Here is a 14,858-nt window from a genome sequence, read left to right on the forward strand (position 1 = left end):
CCTGCAACTGTAGTCTTAAGAGAGTTGCTTAAGATAACTGTATAAATATGTACACAAATATTGGATTTAGCATGTATTTAAATATATTTAACATATATTGGATTACCTGCCATTTAGGGGAGAGGGTAGGGGGAAAGAGGGAAAAATTTGGAACACAAAGTTTTGTAAGGGTCAATATTGAAAAATTATCCATGCAAATGTTTTGAAAATAAAAAGCTTATATATAAAGTAATACACCTAAAGTAGATTTAAAAAAAAAGAGAGAGAGAGAGTTACTTAGAACACTAAATAGTTAAAAAATTTGTCCAAGGTCATACAGCCAGTATGGATCAAAGATAGGACTTGAATTCAGATCTTCCTGGCTTTAAACGTGACTATCTATCCATGCTGTTTTAAAAGCAAGAATATGCAAGCTTTTTTTTTGTGCTATGCACAGTTAGGCATTTTTAAATGCCTAAAATATATAATATTTTTTAAAAATTACATCACTTGTACAGTGAGCTAATTAATTTTTTTTTAAGTTTACAGATTCTGGGTTAAAATAGAGTTGGAAAAGAATTTAGAAACTCGTCATATATAATTTTTTAATTTATTTTTTTGATGAAAAAAACATAAATTTTTTTCTCCCTCCTATTTTTCCTCTTTTGAAAAAGAAAAAAAGAAAAAAAAAAGTCTTATAGGAAATACACAAACTCATCATTTTCCAGATGAGGAGACTACGGTCAGAGAAGTTAAGGGATTTGTCCAAGCTTACCCAGGCATTAAATGATAGTCAGGATTCAACCTCTGCTTTTCTGATTCCAATCCAGATGACTTTCTGCTATATCTCGTTGCTTCTCAGCTTCCTTATTTGTAAAATGAAGGGGTTGATCCCTTTGTCCCAAACTGGCTAAGCTGGCTCTCCCTCCAAAGCCCAGAACCACACATGGCCCAGATAGCTGCCTTCTCCCCTATGGAGGAGGGGGTAAGAGTTCAGCTGGGGCCAAGGGTGGCCTCTAGAAACAGCTCTTTAAAATGTGCATACTGGAAAAAGAGGCTGCAATCTTATCCCAGCAGGGCCCTCAGAAGTAGGGGAGGAAGAGAAAAGACAGCCCTATTTGTTCATCCAGCCCTTCCACACTGAGATTCATGATAAGGGCCACTGGAAAAATTTAGGGTGGGAGTGGGGTGCCGAAAAAGAAAGGTCAGACCACTCTCTCCCAGAGTAAAGCCCACTTTCTCTCCTTGGGGAAGTTGGATGATTCAGCAGCAGACTATCCACTAGGCCTGCCCTGGAGGGTTTCCAAGGCCCACAAAGGGTGGACAATAATGGTCAAAGGCTGGGTTAGGCTCCTCCCTCCTGGCCCTAGCTTTCTCCCAAGAGACAAAAGGCCGGCAAACTCCATCCTGCAGTCTTGGAGGGAATGCTGGCCAAGAGGGAGCTAAAATCCTGGGAGAGAGACAAGGGGGGAGAGAGCAAAAGGGGGAAAAGATGAAGCAGCAAAGGAAAGAAGAGAGAATCAGAGGCAGACGTTGCTACAGGGAGATAAAGAAAGAGGAAAATGGACTGCATGAGATCACCTTTCTCTCCCAGACCAAGGGAAACTCTGCTACAGCCAGAGGATGCATAGGGAGTGAGCAAAAGGCACCATCAGAAGTCAGCTTCTGATAAGGGGAAAAATATACACTCAGAGATATCACCCGGGGGGCCTTTTTCTCCCACAGAAATAAGAATCCAATTTTTCTCATTGTCCTCTCATTTTTAAATTCTCCCACCAAAGCCCTCTCTGGTGAGATCCGCCATCTTTTACCTCAGCCAGTTTTCTTTAACTCTGGGGTTCCCATCTCTCCCTTATGATTCCCCTCCTCCACTCTGAGATGGTCTGAAAGGAAAACTTGCTCTATCTATTCCTAATTCGGGTTCCTCCTTTCCCCCAACCATCCCACTCGGCACAATGGATTCCAAATGGATGTGATTTCACTTAACTCCACATTTACGACAATTTGGATGTGGGTTGGCTTTAGTCTCTCAACCCCACCAGAAAAGTGGGGGAGCTAAATAAGCTAAATAAAAAGTAAACTACAAGCGGGGATGGGTGGGGGAGGTGTGGATAGCGAACATCCTCAACAGAGCAAATAGTTTCCAAGTACTATTTGCATTCAATTAATATGCTAATTAAAATGGACTCTTATCTTTTCACTAAAAGTAGATTTGGCCGGTCCTCCACTAGTCAGAAGTTTTTCTTTTCAGTCTGTATAAAAGGAAAAAGAGCAGTTGGTTGTCCAGTGGTTAGAGACCTGGGCCTGGATTTAGGCCCTGAATCTTCCTGAATTCAAATCTGCCTTCGGACATTTACTAGCTGTGGGACCTGGGCAAATTAACTGAATTCTGGTTGCCTTAGTTTCCTCATCTATAAAATGAAGTTGCAGAAGGAAATGGCAAACCATCTCCAGTATCTTGGTCAAGAATGCATGGGAGGGTCAGATAGTGGTGCAGTGGTTAGAGCCCCAGCCCTGAAGTCAGGAGGACCTGAATTCAAATCTAGGCTCAGACACTTAACACTTCGGGCTGTGTGACCCTGGGCAAGTCACCATTAAAAAAGAGAGAGAGAGAGAGAGAGAGAGAGAGAGAGAGAGAGAGAGAGAGAGAGAGAGAGAGAGAGAAATAACAGACCTGAGACTACACAGACAAATCTTCCTGAAATATTCAGAGAACCAGAGGAAGACCTCCACACACTGGGTAGATCCTTCTAATGAAAGACTTTGTGGAGAAGCCAAAAATCACACAGGATGGGAACAAATGATTAGATCAGAAATGCATTTAAATTAATGTAATATGTTTCTTTTCAAATATTCTATAATTCAGAAGTGGAAAAAGTGCTGGAATTGGAAAGCAATGATCAGGATTCTGATTCTGACACTGTCACTGATTACCTGAGTGACTCTGGACAAATTATTTAACCTTCCTCAGTTTCTTTGTCTGTAAAAGAAGAGGGTGGAAAAGGCTCTGAGGTCCTTTCTAATTTGCAATCTGTGAGCCTAAATTTAAATGGCTTCATCACCTGACTTGGGAAGTCTTCTCATATCTTACTTTCCACCATCTAGGCAAAGCATCTTGGTATACCTGCATTTCTTGGAACATCAGTGTGTCTCCCAGCTGTCCTGGGACAGCCTGGAGGCCATCCCCTAACTTCCCTGGTAATTCTGTATGGGGGAGGTGGGGTGCCCTGTTTTAACCCCCACCCCCATCCCACACATTACATTTACCTATCTATCCTTTATCTCTTGCACATACTGGGTGTTTACATGTTAGAATGTGGCCCAGAGGATAGGGATGATTCTTTGCTTTTCTCTGTACCCCCAAGGTTTGGTACACTTCCCCACGCTTATTAAATGCTTACTGACCCTTGAGGGGCCCACCCCACTAGAACCCGATTTCCTCCTTCCCCCCAACCTCTGATTCAGCTCTGACTTTCTAGGGTGCCCAGCCAAGCCTGGGATCCATTTCATTTTCACACCTTCCAATCCACCCAAATCCCTCCTTCCAGGGGCCCTGGTGGGATGGGAAGAAGGCTGAGTACCTTCTTAGGACCAGGGCTCTCCTGCTTTACTCCTCTTACCTGGCCCTCTCTCTGCTCCAGAATTATTGCTGCCTGGATAACTTTATTTAAGTCTGGGCCAGCCCCAAGCATCCTCAGGGTAGAAAGTGCCCTTGGAATTCTGGCAAATCTGCTCTGTCAGCCAGCTTCCTGGCCGAGATTCCAGGGAGGCCGGTGGCTGAAGGGGAGTGTTCGGGAGCCAGAGGCAATCACTTTCCCTGGGCACCAGCAGCGCCAGACCCAAGGACTAGATCACCTATGGAGGTTGTGTTCAAGGTCTCCATTTCCTGTTAATTGCTGCTCTGTACCTTCCCTCTGGGGAAACCACCATTTACTTCTCAATGACCTCATACCAGCCACATTTCTTAGGCTACCCACGGGGCTAAAAAAAGCAGTCTCAGAAACCACCTAGTCCACACATTTGAAGCAGGAGCTCTTTCAGAGCAAGAAGAATGTTTTTTCTGCCTGTGTCAGGCTTGGCACAGCCCTTGCATATTATAAGTGCTTAATAAAGCCCCTTCTATTTTACACATATGTTCACACAACAAACTGATATCCTAAAGAGCAGATCTGATCAGGTCACTCCTTTGCTCAAGAACCTTCAATGGCTCTCCACTGCTTTCAGAGTAAAGTACTAACTCCCCTCTTTGGTATAATCTGGATCTGAGCCTATCTTTCCAAGATGATCATATATTATTCACTCTCTCGTGTTCTATATACTCTATAACACTGGACCTCCCACCTCCAAGCTTCTGCTCAGGCTATTTCCCCCCCTCCCCACCCCTCTAATCTTCTCCAGGAATTCCCACTTCCCTTCCAGGCACAGCATGAGTATTGATTCCTCCAGCAGATTTCCCAAGTTTCCTAGGAGTTCGGACCAACTCCCCCTTCCCCAGCACGGGGACTCTTCCCCCAAAGCTGCTGTTTACTCTGTAAATATCCTGGATGTATTTGTCTATGAATGTGTGGTAGTCTCCCAGAAGAACATAAACTCCTTGAAGGCAGAGAGTATCTCACTTTTTAATTTTGTGTAAAAGGCTTGAGCACAAAAGGCTGGCACAAAGCAAAGGCTTTGGAAATCCCAGGGACTGGTTTCTTTGAGGAGGGGAGTGCCTCTTCTAGATCCAAAGAGGGGATCAGAACCCGGACAGAGAAGTCTAGTGCTCCCTCTAGGAGGTTAGTGTGAGATCTTGGAAGCCAGAAAGATCATGGTGAGACCTGGCTGGAGAACACTCCATCCCAAGCAGGGGATGAAGATGGAGATTGAAAGGAGGCTGGTACTTGCCCTTAACTTTCCCAATGTTGATCTGGGAATTTTGGGGGAGATAAATGAATGAATGAAACACTTATTAAGTCTTAGTCTGAGCAAAGCAATGTGCTTCTTATCTGGGGATGTGAATAGACACAGCAAGACAATATCTGAGCTCCAAACACATTCTAATGGTAGAAGAAGCTGCATATGGAAACTTCCACTGGGGAGACGACAGTCTCAAGGTCCTTGGGATACACTTGCTTCATCTTTACAGAGATGGTTTCCCGAGATGACTCCCAAGATAATCCATCCTAAATGCTTTCTGCTACAGCTTCTCACTTCTCTCTCTGAATGCTCCTTCCTCAGAGAAGGTGGCCATGCTTTTTCACCAAACACTCATCCTCCCCTAGACTTGAAGACTGCCAGGTTCACTAAACTAAAACCTTTTTAGTGATGTCATTTAACCTTCTCAACAGCTATCCTGGGAAGAGTTCAGTCTGGATTTTTGACAAGGAAATTAACTACACAGAGGACATCCAGTAGTCTTTAGGCAATGGGGAGTTGGATTGATTGAAAGGCAAGTGCTTTTAAGTGGGTGTAGCAGGAAGAATTTTGGAGGCTGGCCAAGTCTAAGATTCCACCTCTCTTCTCTGTACACCGAACATGTCAGATAATCGCTAGTCCATCTGGGATTCAGAGACAGCTCCAGCCCGGTCAGTTTACCTTCAGTACAGAGAATAAGGGAACCACGATTTTACTCTCCGGACTGCTTATGACATATCAGACATCAGTGACCAAGCCGCCCCTGGCTGTATTGAGAAAGTTACAGGGCACTGTGGGAACCCAGTGTTTCCCAAGAGAGAAGACTCTCCAGTTCATTTGGATGTTTCATATCTGGGCTGAGACAGAGAAATATGTATTCTAGACAGGGAAAATGGTGAATTTCAGGGGAGTCGTGGAATACTTAATTCTGAAAATCCCATCTGATCCCTAGAAATAAACTTGTAGAACTCTAAAAAGTGAATCGACAAATAAAAAGATGAACTAGAAAGATGTAATGCTCCTTTGGAACCTTTCTGCAATTATGACCACTCTCTTAGTGAGCAGTTAAGCTCCACTTGATGACACTCTGATTGGGTGTATGCTTCTGATACCCTGGCATAGCAGAGATGCCCAGGGCTCCCACCAAGGGAATCCCATCACCTGTCTTCTGCCTAACTAGATTTTTTTTTTTAAACTGCCATTTCCCCTGCCTTTCCTGGGCTGATAGATTGACAAATTATGTTTGTTCAGAACAGATAGAACCTACCTCAGATATTTATTAACATGGGAGCCTGGAAAATTTGTTTCATTTATAAAACAGGAATAATAAGAGTACCTATATTATAGGGTGGTGGTGAAGATCAAATGAGATAATATACAGAAAGTGCTTTTCAAACCTTAAAGGGCTATGTAAATGTTAGCTATTACCATTCCTATTCTTCTTATTATTTCTGTCAGATTTAAGGCCCATAACTCCCTCTCTAGATATACCGGTTTACTGAACAGCTCCTGGAACAATGTCCAGACTGGCTGGGTGACTAAAGTACCTGAGCCTTATTTTTCTCATCTGAAAAATAGGGCTGATAATCCCTGCTCTGCTTCTGTACCTCATGGTGTCTTTGGAGTGACAAATGAGACAATGGATAAGAAGAGCACTTTGCAAACTATAAAACACTGTATAAATGTTAGCTATGATAGATGTTACAAAGACAAACCTGTCCTTCTTTGAGACACTCTGTCCCTGCCTGCGCTCCTGTGCCCGAGACACTTACCTAAGTCTATCGTCATCGCCTGATGGATGAGTGGAGGTTAAATATATGCCGGCAGCATATCCTCCCCCTCCTGGTTTGGGGTGCCTCTCTTCCCTTTCTCCCTTGCGTATCTGACAGGCTGAGAAAACAAATCATCGCCAAGTCGGCCTCCTCAGCAAACTCCCCGAAAACCTGGAGCTTAGTGGGAGAGCTACCTTGGAGCTAATCTCACCAGATCAGAGGAAGATGAGATAGATGACAGATTTCTTAACAAGAAAAGGCAGGCCTCCTGGGGATACCTGGGAATCAGAGAGGGTTGTGTCAGAGAAAACTGCTGAGACAGCACAGGATATTGTGGGCTCCCTGGCTCCCTGGCTCCTGCTGCATTATTTGCCTCCTGTGTGTCTCATTCTCCATTTCTCTCTCTCTCTCTCTCTCTCTCTCTCTCTCTCTCTCTCTCTCTCTCTCTCTCTCTCTCTCTCTCCCTCTCTTCCTCTCCCTCTCTTTTTCTGTCTTTTTTTCCCTCTCTCTCTGTGTCTCTCTTTCTCTCTCCTTTTCATTTGCCTTCCTTTTCACTATCTGCTTTGGAACCTTTACTCCTCAATCCCCAGGGCATTCAAACCTAATCAAGACAGCAATTTTCCAAGCCCAGGAGCTGTCAGAGTCCAGCCCTCTCCATATCTGCAAAGACCTCCTCTTCCCCATCCATCCTTTCTCTCAATGTTAGAGCTGGATTAATTCCAAACTAAGAGAACACTCAGGCCTCAAAACCCCATGCCTGAAGGTGTAGTGAAGACAGGGATTCTAGTTCAGCTAAAGAATATAACAAAGACCTAAATGCAAACAGTTTTCTGGAAAGTCAGGAAATCTAGGTTCTAGTCCCCAACACTCTCTTTCAGCCACCAGCTGTTTGATTTCGGGTAAATCACTTTTCTTTTCTGGATTCATAGGATCATGAATACAGAGCTGGAAGAACCCCTTTCCCCCTCCATTTTACAAATGGGGAAACTGAGGCCTAGTTAGATACAAATTTGACCTCAAGTGCTTGAGATCATAAAGGAAGTAAGCATCCACAGTGAGAGTCTCAGTCTTCCCTTCTGTTGAAGAACTCTCTCTAAAGTCTCTTCTGATTCCCAAATTTGGCAATTCTAAGCCTTCAGTTAATTGGGGTGGTTAGGGAAGTGGCTACACTAGTTTACTGATTGTTAAACTAAAAGACTCTTTTGGCTTCAGGCCTTGTTAAAAGGTATCCCGATAAATTATGTCTTCTCTGTTCATTCCAGGGAAAAGAATTGACTCTCTGAGGGTAAAGACTCTCCCAAGTGCTCAGTACACTATTTTAAAAACTAGTTCTTCTAGTCATAGGATTCTAGATGTAGGAGTGGAAGGGTGTTCAAAGCAGGGAAAGTGAATTGGAGGACTCCCAATTTGTTCAGTGGATCCCATAGTCCACATGGCCCAGCAAAGAAACAGCAAATAGCCAGGTGCCTGGAGCTTTTATATGGACATCTTTTACTAAATCTAGTGATTCAGGGAGAGTTGGTTTTACGCTCTCTGTGTATTGTGGTTTTAGAGGCCCCAGGATCCTTTTTCTTCTGCCACTTAAGAAAATCCCTCCTTACCCAGTTCTGATATTTCCTTGAAGGAGAATACAGTCTTTTTTTTTTTTTTTTTTCTTTTTTTCCTAGTGGCTTAAAGTGCAAATACCTCTGGGAGAGAGGATTTCTCTAATAAATGCTTATTGACTGATTAACTCAATGACCTATTCAGACTCATGTATAAGGGACTAAAAGCAGAATTTTGGCTGAGAACAGATATCTTTCTGATGGAAGAGCAGGGAGAGAGGACAGGTCACTGGTTACCTAAAGCAAATGGGAAGAGCAGGGTAGGAAAAGTCCAACAAGAGGCATTTAGAACAAAATTTCTATTTATGTAGAAAAATGTATAGGATGAAGCTGGGAAATGTTTTCAGGCTTTAAAATGTCAAAAAGGTACAACTTAATTCTTTGAGGATTGCCTGGATTTCAATAAAGTGGATAGGATCTGCTGAGTTGGGGGGGAAGAAGGGGGAAACTGATGAATGTTAACAAATTCTCTAAGATTTATGTGTGTCAACCACAGGGCAGCCCCGTAGTTGTTTCTCATGATGAATCCCCAGAGGCTGGTCCAGAGGGGTTCTCGCCAATGACACAGCTTCTTCAGTGAGTGTGACCTCTGAGAACATCATTTATATGATGAATGTTTCCATCCCTTCTTGTCTTTGGGGAAGATCATGGGGCAAAGACAGAGGGAGCAGAAATAATAATGATAAGGTCGGGTTAGAGGATGAAGGAAAAGAGAGGTATCCAAGAACCTTAACAGAAATTAAAAAGCCAATGGCATAGTTTGGAGTCCAAGAGCAAATCGGTTTGGCTGGCAGAGGCAGTCACAGAGCAGAAACACTAAGGAAGTAAAAAAAAGGTAAAAGACAGAAGGGCTGTTTATGGAAAGGACTCACATTACACAGAGAGACATGTGGCAAACATGCCTTCAACAGGAAGCAATTAACCAGGGAACAGAGGAGTTGATCTCGAGTACACTGAATTGGGGGGTGGCAGGCTGGAATTAGTCTGGATGACTAGCTCTATCCTTCAAGCATGTCCCATACCACTTCAACTCATTATCCTATCCTAAAATTTCCCATAAGTATGAGGGAGAAAGATACTCAATTCCTTTGAAGTGGAAATATTCTATGTTTCTTGGGTTCCACAGGGTCCAGAGACCATAGAACTGATTTCAGAACAAAGCTAGATTTAGGAAGTTAGCTGCTGCTGGGACAAGGCTGGATCTGAGGGAAGCTTAAATTCAGTCTCAGCCTGTGTTTTCAATCCTGCTCCTATAACAACAAACCACTATTGGTGAGGTGGGAATATCAGAATCTTGGATTTTCAACTCACCATGAGACAGGAGGAGCTGGAAAAAGAGAGGGGGGGGGGAAGAGGAGAGAGAGACAGAGAGAAAGAGGGAGGGAAAGAGAGAGAGAAAAGAGACAGAAAGAGAGAGAGGAAGAGAGGAGAGAAGAGAGATAGACTGAGAGAGACAGAGAGAGAGAAGAGAGACACACACAGAAAGAAGAGAGAGACACACAGAGAGAGACAGAAAGAGAGAGAGAGAGAGAGGGAGGGAGACAGAGAGAAAAAGAAAGAGAGAAGAGAGACAGAGAGAAGAGAGAGAGAGAGAAGACAGACAGAAGAAAGGAGGGAGGGAGAGAGAGAGGAGACAGAGAGAGGGAGGGAGAGAGAGAGAAGAGAGACAGAGACAGAGAGAAGAGGGAGAGAGAGAGGGAGGGAGAGAGACAGACAGAGAGAAAAAGAAAGAGAGAAGAGAGAGAGAGAGAGAGAGAGAGAGAAGAGAGACAGATGAAAGGAGGGAGAGAGAGAGGAGACAGAGAGAGGGAGGGAGAGAGAGAAGAGAGACAGACAGAGAGAGAGAGAGAGAGAGAAAAAGAAAGACAGAGAGAGAGAAGAAAGAGAGAGAGAGAGAGAAGAAAGAGAGAGAGAGAGAGAGGGAGGGAGGGAGGGCACGAGAGAGAGAAGAGAGAGAGAGAGAGAGAGAGAGAGAGAGAGAAGAAAGAGAGAGAGAGAGGGAGGGAGGGAGGGCACGAGAGAGAGAGAGAGAGAGAGAGAGAGAGAGAGAGAGAGAGAGAGAAGGACAGTGACTCTAGAGTAAATGATGATATTGTAAGAACTGCTCTTTACCCAGAGTAATAGTTTTCCTTTAGCTATAGCTGTAGGCTGTTTTATTAGGGGGTGTCAACTTCCTGGTGCTCCCTTTCCAAACAACCCCAAAAGATAGGTATTTGCTGATCATAACATCAAATAATAGGTTTTGCTTGTCTTATTCTTTTGTTCCTAAGGCTAATTTTGTATGGGTTGTGATGATGTTGCCCATGAACACCCTAATGAAGGCAGTTTAATACCAAACCATAGGTTAACAAAAGGGTCAACTTTTCACACGGGCAGAAATGACTAATTTTCTCACAGCCGGTAGGCAGTTGCCCAGCACACATGTAATTTACAAATCCCGAGAGAAAAATGGTGGCGTGGGTGAAACACCTTGCTTTTGGAAGCAAGAGAAAAGACTGCAGAAAACTTCTTGAATCTTCAGTTATAAGATCTAAAATACTATAAGAAGAAACATTTGATTGGTAACAATGTGGAGATAGAAGCTCTCTTGCTCACAGAAGAGCTGATCTCCCTTCACCCCCTATTCGGTATCCAGAAAGATCATTACAAGGGGACAGTGATTATCACAGGATGGGGTAGGATTAAGGGCGTTAAGTTGGCTCTGGAAGGCTTCGAGTCAGATCCAGGAAGGATTTCTTAACCAGAAGAGTAGGGGAAAAAACATAGAAAAGATCCGCAGAGGGCATGTGCATGTGGATGGAACATCTTTCTGGGAAGTTATTCAGAAAAAGATGCTTAGATGAGGAAGTTATTGGGGGGAGGGGGAGGGAGGAGGGAGATCAAATAGCCTTGGAAAGGTTCTTCAGCCAAAGAGTAATCATGAGAAGACAAGTGGTCAGGAGTGGGGGTGGGGGAAGTTAGCCTGAGTGAAAATCAGGGGCTGCAAGAACAAAGCATTGCTGGGGCTCTGAAAGTGAATGGCTGACACTTAACAGCCTGGCTTGGCCAGTTTGCTGCAGAGTGTGTGAGTGAGTGACTCTGTGTGTGTGTGTGAGAGAGAGAGAGAGAGAAAGAGAGAGAGAGACAGAGAGAGAGACACACACACACACACACAGAGTGTGTGTTTGTCCTTCTCTGCAGCTCTCCAGAGGTGCACAGGTTCCGGAGTCTCTTTTCTCTGCACAGCCCTGCCCCTGGGCCCCCCTCTTTCCCCCCTCCTGCACCAGAAAGCCCAAAAGGGAGTTTGCAGCCGCCATCATCTCTGTGGACAAAGCACTCGCTCTCTATGATCTCATCTGTCGTCCCCTTGTCCGGCCCCAGCTTGGCCTCCTGACGAGAGAGAGAGAGAGAGAGAGAGAGAGAGAGAGAGAGAGAGAGAAGAGGGAGGAGGGAAAGAGAAGCAGAATTAGAAATATCTGAAGATCAAGACACAGATGGGGCAATGCAAGAGAGAAGAAAGAAAGAAAAACAGAAATGCAAAAGGAGGAATAAAGACAGAAAGTGGATGAGAGAAACAGAGGTAGGGAGAGAGAAAGACAGAAATGAAGAGGGAAGAGTTAGGAGGAAAGAGACAAAAATCAGAGATAGCTACAGGGCCAGCCACCAGCCAGAGGCAGAGGCAGAAACAGAGAGACAAAGCGAGATCCCCAAAGTCAGGCAGATGCAGGCAGACCTGCACAGAACCAGCACGAGACACAGAGAAAGACGAGGAGATAAAAAGAGAGAGAGAAAGACATAGAGCCAGCACCAGACACACAAAGAGAGACAGAGTGACAAAAAAGAGAGAAAATCAGAAAGACAACAGAGACAGAAAGTCAGGTGCAGAGACAGATAAAGAGAGTCAGAGAGGCAATAGAGGGAAAATCAGACACACAACAGAGACAGACACATAGAGAGTGGACAGAGACAAAGTCAAAAAGACAGAGTCAGCACCAGACACACAAAGAGAGACAGAGAGACAGAAGAGAGAAAATCAGATAGACCACAGAAACAGACAGACACACAGAGAGAAATAGAGATAGAGAAAGAAAGTCAGGTGCAGAGACATATAAAGAGAGACAGAGATGACAGAGAAAATCAGACAGACAACAGAGACAGATACACACAGAGGCAGACAGAGACAGAAAGTCAGGTGCAGAGATAGAGAGACAGAGAGATGACAAGGAGAGAAAATCAGAAAGACAATAGAGACAGACATTGAGACAGAGACAGAGATTGCCAGAGTTACAAAGTTCAACAGACCCAGCACCAGAAATAGAAAGAGACAGTGAGCCCACAAGAGATGGGGACTCAGAAGTAGAGAAAGAAACAAAGAAAAAGCCAGGAGGTCAGGGAGAGAGAGTGATGGGGAGTAGATAGGAAGGCAAAAACAGGACAGTGAGAAACACTTGGAGAAGCTGGATGGAGCCTGAGTGTGGGCCAGGTGTCTGCCAAGAGCCTAGAGCCAAGGTACTCAGGGGAGTTTGGGAGGCAGAGACATTGGAGCTTTCCCTATAAAGCTCTCCCGAGCCCGGCGCTCTCTTGTCCTTCAAGGTTCTCAATCTGGGATTTGGGAGAGATTTCAGGGGCTCAATGACCTGGGACAGGAAAAAATGCTATCTTTATCTGCACTGACTTCTAATGGAAATGCAACATTTCCTCCATTACCAGATTGCCAAAGGGGTCTCTAACTCAAAAAAAAAAAAAGTTAAAAGCTTTGTTCTGGGAGCCATGTGCTGAAGTCGCTGAGAAAGTTGGCATTTGCTCTGTGCTCCTTGTCAGCGCCTCAAGAGCAGCAGCAGGTTAGGGGAATGAGGAGACGGGGAGGCAGCAGAAACTAATCATCTCTGGGGTCCCCCAGCCTTCCATGGAGAATGCCCAGACTGAAAGGACATGGTAGCAGGAGGACAGAGACAGAGACAGAGACAGGCACAGAAAATAAGCTGGGGAAAGAAAGAGGCATATGATATGGAGAGATAGAGAAAGAGATATCAGAGATATAGAAATAGAGAAAAAAATTAGGGAAAGAAAAATACATAACAGCGAGCACAGGAAAAAAAAATATTGAGACAAAGATATACATTCAGATCTACCCAAAGACGGATGTGGACAAATCAGGAGGTGCAGAACAACTGAGCCATGATGAGAAATCACTTTTCTTTCTCTCTCTCTCTCTCTCTCTCTCTTCTTCCTTCCTTCCTTCCTTCCTTCCTTCCTTCCTTCCTTCCTTCCTTCCTTCCTTCCTTCCTTCCTTCCTTCTTTCCTTCTTTTTTTGTTGAGGCAACTAAGGCTAAGTGACTTGTCCAGGATCATACAGCTAGGAAGTGTTATGTGTCTGAGACCAGGGTCCATTTTCACTAATTTTGATTTGCTTTGTAATCTTATGGATTTTATTTTATTTTCCTGAGTCAGTTGAGGTTGAGTGATTTGCCTAGAGTCACACAGCTAGGAAGTGTTAAGTATCTGAGACCAGATTCAAACTCAGATCCTCCTAACTTCAGGGCTGGTGATCTCTCCACTGTGCCACCCTGGATTTTATTTTATACATTAAAAAACTGAGAAAACAGACTTACACTGGCCTGCCAAATAAAGGAGGGTACAAGATTATAAAAGATTTTGAAACCCCAGATAAATCAAGGGTGATATCATAGAGTAGGAAGAACATTAATTTGGAAATCAGGAGAGTTTGAGAGCTAGTTTTGCCACTAACTTGCTGTGTAGCCTTAATGAAGACAATGTATCTCTGAATTGGCAAAATTCTGAGATACTTTTTAACTTAAGATTCTCAGAATGGAACTGAAATTCAAGATGGCGAATAAAGGTGGCAAGAAGGGGAAGGGTGAATCTCCTTCTCTTCTCTCTCTCTCTTTCTGTGTGTGTGTGTGTGTGTGTGTGTGTGTGTGTGTGTGTGTGTGTGTGTGTGTGTGTTGAGCTTGGCTTTCCTGGAAGTTCCCAAAAGCCATTAATGGTTTAAGAAAAGGAGAAGCAGAATCAGGCAGAGAGCTTGTTCTTAGCAGAGGCATTGGTCTGGAGGGGAGGAGATGCTTCAATGAGTTTGAACGTGGACAGAAATGATAAGGAGAGGAGAAGTGACTCAAAGGAAGGCTCTTTGAATGACTAATATCCACATCAAACCGCAACTTTTCCAGAACAGGAAATAGAGAAAGGGACCGAGTGGGTGCTGGGCAAAGGCCATTTGCCATAGAGACACCCAGCTGAAGCTGAGGGGGAGGAAGAGTAGTCACCACTGTGCTTTATTGTTGGCAGTTATTGCTTTGAATGTTATTCTTCATAATTAAATACTACCGACACTCGCAATGATGGTATTGATAAATGAGATCAACCCTTGTCTCAGGGCCTATGGCAGCATTCCACACACCAGAGCAGAAAGGAGAAGGAAAGCACGCTGGGTGAAGGCTGGGTGCTACAGAGCACCCAGGAAGAGAGGGCTTTCTGGGTAGGAAGTCCAAGAGCCAGCGGCCCAGGTGCTGCTGCTCGGTTCCCAAGTTATACAGTTAATACCCCTCCGAATGGGTCCAGGTGGAATTTGAATTCCTGACTTCTTAAGTCCAACTGTTTTGTTTTTTGTTTG

At 44.2% G+C, this 14,858-nt stretch overlaps 1 protein-coding gene across 7 annotated transcripts in view; it reads right to left on the reverse strand.

Annotated features, from left to right (window-relative positions):
* Positions 1 to 14,858, reverse strand: part of ZMIZ1 (zinc finger MIZ-type containing 1) — a 430,629-nt gene that overhangs the window by 136,583 nt on the left and 279,188 nt on the right. The window lies entirely within an intron of this gene.

Source organism: Antechinus flavipes, chromosome 2 (genome assembly GCF_016432865.1).
Source record: "Antechinus flavipes isolate AdamAnt ecotype Samford, QLD, Australia chromosome 2, AdamAnt_v2, whole genome shotgun sequence".
NCBI classification, from domain to species: Eukaryota; Metazoa; Chordata; class Mammalia; order Dasyuromorphia; family Dasyuridae; genus Antechinus; species Antechinus flavipes.